Consider the following 5,039-nt stretch of genomic DNA (forward strand, 5'->3'; position numbering starts at 1 on the left):
ACGGCCGGCTGTGTAGACTGGGACGGGTTACCGATTCTCTCTTGCTCCGGTTTTCTGATCTGTAGAATAGGGATAACAGCACCCGAGCTCTGGGCGTGCGTAACAACAGCAGAACGCATGTAGAGCGCTTAGCACAGGGCCTTGGCACAGGTGAGCGCTCGATAAATGCTAGATTTTGAAGGAGTTTGGGTACGCCTTTCAAAATCCAAGAGGCCACACCGTTTGGCGGTAGCGTTCGCGGAAGCGTGGGGATGTTTTATACTCCGCCTCTTCCTTCCGCAGTCACGGGAAGCAGTTAGAGGCGGATCAGAAGCTGAGCCCCACGTTAGCGTTTGCGATTCAGGAGTCCTTTCTCCCAGCCCTGGAGGCGGCGACGGGGAGCGGCCCCGGGGCGGAGAGCGGGTGGCGCGCAGGGGCCCGGGCTCGGCTCCCTGCCCGGCGCTGTCCGAGGTGCTGGACGCCGGCGGCGCGCGCTCCAAGGCCGCCGCTGTTCCTGGGCATCTTCCAGAAGCATCTTCCAGGGCGTCAGGTGCAAACCGCGCGGTAAGTGCTTCTCCATCATGGCTCTGAAATGCTCACATTCAAACTCTTCACAATTTCTCGAACATTTTCAGGATCATAACCTCTCACCACCCGATCCTCATAGGTTTCTGCAAAAATGTAGGCTTTGCTCCCTTTTCAGTCCCTGCAGAAATTCAGACGCCTATCACCCAGCCCCGCTCCGCAACCATTTCCTACAAAAATCCAGGCCCCTACGCATCTCACCCCCACGCGTCGATGCAAAAATGAAAAAATGTAAATCCATCTTCCACACCCTTCTCCCACAATTTCCTGTGATAAAAGCAGACTCTCGTTACAGCCTCCCACTCCTGCCTTAGCTAAACGCGTGGACTTACTTCTGGGGAGCTCAAGATCCCTCCCACCCTTTGGACCAGGGGAGACCCCTGGGGGTGCGCTTACCTGGTGGGGACGCTCACCAGACGAGGCCACCCGAGTGCAAGCCACCGGTAGGGCCATTATTCCAAAACCAAAGTCCGGGGTGCCTGGCACTCCCGCCCTCAGCTTCGGGCTGGTTACCAAGGGCACTGCCAGGCTGAACCGCGCCGGGAGCTGGGATTACCCCGGGCCTCGCGGGTCCTGTTGAGTGACTTGCCCAGAACTTCGTCAAGGTTCATAAATAAAAGCCCTGCGTCAGTACCTTCTGATCACCCCCTTGCTCCTCCAAGTTCAAATGAGAACAGGGAGTTCTTCTTTAAGAGAAAGAAGGAAGCGTGGACGATGAGAATTGCGCCCAGTTCTGCCTTGCCGGTCTCCTGCGCAGCCCGGCCCTGCGCTCCGTCCCGGGCCCCGCCGGCTGGCGAGCTGCCGCTGCCCGCCCGAGCCCGAGCGCGTCCCAGCCGCGACGCTGGCGGGCTGTGGGTGTGTGTGCCGGGGAGGAGCGAGCACCGCGGGGGCAGCGGGGGCGGGGAGGAGCCGCCGCCCCGCCCGCACCCCGAGAGCTGCGGTCAGACTGGCCAGACCGCCTCGCGGCGCCGGGTGGGGGCTCCGGAGTCGGGGACTGGCGGGCGTGCTCCCCGACTCTGACGCCGCACGTGCGGGACGCGGGTAGGGATTCGAACTCGTGTCTCCTTTGCTCTCCACGCGGCTCTGCCTTCTTCGATTTCCTTCGTCAAACACCCTCGGATCCAGAATGTCCGTCCACAGCGTGGGAGGGAGAGGAAGGGAAGAGCGGGGACTGTGGCAGTAAGAGTCGGGGGGGGGGGGATCTGATTATCTGCGTTCCAACCCAGCTCCCTCCGCGCACCTCCTCCTGGTTCCAGGACTTCCCGAGCGGCCACTGGCCAACAGCTCTGTTTCCTTTATAGCAGAAGTAATTCCTGGTTGTTGTGTACGGTGCAAAGCACAGGCATTGTATTTACAAAGTAAGTGCAGCCCCCGCCCCAGGCTCCGTAGACCTCCAGCCCCTCCCTCGGAGGTAGCCCTGTATTTGCAAACCAGCCCTGCTGGTACAGACTGTCCAGGTAAACAGCACACGTGGGTTCCATTTTTCCTACGAAAAAGGTCCTACCTCTTGAGTCGATTTTCATCATTTACATTTTCCTAGAAAATCGTCCATCTCATTTACCATTTCAAATTCACGGGTACAAAGTTACAACTAGCATTACCTTATAATTTTTCATCTCCTCTAAATCTGTTCTTATATCCCCTTTTCATTCCTGATTCTGTTGCATTTCCTCATTCTTTTTGGTGTCTATATGTACCCTTACTTTGTTGTGGTCGAACTATATGATCTATGTAATTTCCATTTTGTAGCCTATTCAATGACCAATTTAAACGCAAAAACCATTTTCCTCATACTCAATGAGAGAAAAAATGAACATTCCATGTTTCTGGATACAAGCATACGAATACACCTGTAAAGTTAATTGCATAGTATTACCCTCTACATCTTTACTCTTATATTGGTTAAGAGCAGAGTCTGCAGTCAGACTGCATGGGTTTATTTTTTTTAAGGTTTTATTTATTTATTTGAGAAACTGAGAGAGCGAAAGAGCATGAGCAGGGGGAGAGGCAGTGGAAGAAGGAGAAGTAGGCTCCCCGCTGAGCCGGGAGCCCAGCTCAGGCTCCATCCCAGGACCCCATCCCAGGACCCCCAAGAGCAACCACCTGAGCTCAACCAGCTGAGCCACCCAGGCGCCCCAGACTGCATGGATTTAAATCCCACCTCAACCACTTACCAGCCATGGACCTTTAGTGAGTCACTAAACCGGTCTGATCCTCAGTTTCCATCTCCATAAAATGGAATTAATAATAGTATCTTCTGCAGACGGTCGCTACATTTATGGTGAGCATCGCGTAACTACAAACTTGCTGAATCACTGTGTTGTACACCTGAAAATAAGGGAACATGGTGTGTCACTAGGGTCTATTTCATGGGGCCGGAGAGGAGGGGAGGCTGAGTTAACACGTGTACGATGTTTAGTGCGCTGCCTGGTAAGGAGTACACACTACGTAAGGCTTAGCTGTGTTTGTCTACGTGAACCAGTAACATTCACAGTAAACTGTTAAAATGTTTCAGGATGCTCGGCTCCATTTATTCAAGAAAAGTGTATTGAGTTTGGGCTGTGTGACCACATCTGTGTTTTCTTGGTATGCACTAGAGTCAGCTGTGAACAAGAAAGACAAGTTCTCTGCTTTCGTGGAGGGACCTTCTAACAATCCAGATTTGTCCGCATCTCTTGGGGTATGTTAGTGTGTGTGTGTGAACCAATGTTCTGCCGTTCTGCACCCCCTGTTTCATGCAAGACAACATGAGGTAAACATTTTGCAACGTCCTCCAAATCTGCCTTCTGGTAGAATCTCGGTCCCTTCCCCACAGACGCACCCTATATGCCAGACCCACTTGATTAATAACAGCAATGATAAGAATTTTCAAGAATCATCAACACTGATAGTAGCGATAAACAGGTTTGAATCCTTCCTGTTGTCAGTGCCTTCCAGCCAGAGACGTCTAGGAACACACCTGTAGTCGAACAAGTTGGGTTTATTACTTGTTGCAGCGAGGGAGAATGCACACCCTGGAAAACAGCGGGCCTCTCAGGAAGAAGGTGTTGGAGAGAACGTGTAACAGCATTAAGGCTTTGGCTGGGGGATTTGGGAGAGGGTCAGTCCACTCTTAACAGAGGAGAATCGCATCAGATGGTGTTCTGACACACCAAGAAAATTATGAAGTGATCCTTGGTGCCCTGCTTCCCATGCACTCTGTTTTTAGAGATAATTGACATATATTAGTTTCAGATGTACAACATAATGAGTCAATATTTGTATGTCTGTATTGCAGAACGATCACCACGATAAGTCTGGTTAATATCCATCACCTTACACTGTTATGATTTTTTTTCTTGTGATGACAACTTTTCAGATTAGCAACTCTCACATATACGATGTAGTACCTCTTCTTAACCACAGTCCCCTGCTATACATTATGTCCTCATGACTTATTTCACACCTGGGAGTTTGTACTTTGTGGCCCCTTCCCCCATTTTGCCCACCTCTCCCTCCCGCCTCCGGTAATCACCAGTCTCTTCCCCATTCCCACTGGTACACACTGTTCTAAGCCGGGGGAGGGATAGTGTTTGTCTCCCACTCCTGAGCAGTTTCCCTGCAGGGGCTATATTTCCGGTCAGTCTTGTCTGTAGGGAAGACAGACGCAGAGCTCACTACTGAACCTCTTAGCTAGAGCTCTTAGGAAGGAGCCGGAAGTCATTGGATTCATGGTCTTTACACAGACTGGGAGGCTACGTTCGAGAGCCGTGAGGTTCTCTCCCAAGGTCACATGGCAAATCAATCCCAGGGCAGCCAGGCCTCTTGGGGTCAGCACTGTGGGTCTGGATGTGTTCCAGACTATGATAAATTTGTAAATAGATTGTTATTATGAGTGTTTACAGGTGTCATCTAGAAAATACAGATAAGATGTGAACTGTTCTTCCTGTCCTTTTATTCCACTTTTTAAGGTTAAGTAATAGTCCCTTTCACATGCTTTTACTGCACATTTAAATCAGAGAAGCTTTTTGCTGCAAGTATCAGAAAACCTGTCTTAAACAAACAAAGAGGGACTGACCTTCTTATGTAACAGAATGTCTGAAGGTGGGCCATTGCTGATGATGGATCAGAGGCTCAAAACTTCCAGGGCCAGTGGTCATGCTTGTGGCGTTTCCCTGGAATTTTCCAGAAGGCTGCCATCAGCTCAAGCCATGACATCCACACCCCACACAGACGACAAGGAAGGAGGAGAGCCGATCACATCTGTCCCTTTTACTGGAAGAGCAAACCTGTCCCAGCAGTACACCACACAGCCAGGTTCCCCTCGGATCTATGAGAGATGGGACCTGTGCGAGGGATATTGGGAGAATGGAAGCCAGATTGCTGTGATTGGCTTAGACCAAGAAATGATTCCTTTCCTTGGTCTGGTCTAACGCCGCTCCAGATGAAATGGAATTCCATTAGCAAGAAAACACACAGGAAATGGATGATGTGAG

This window comes from Ursus maritimus, unplaced genomic scaffold (assembly GCF_017311325.1).
Source record: "Ursus maritimus isolate PB19 unplaced genomic scaffold, ASM1731132v1 scaffold_27, whole genome shotgun sequence".
NCBI classification, from domain to species: Eukaryota; Metazoa; Chordata; class Mammalia; order Carnivora; family Ursidae; genus Ursus; species Ursus maritimus.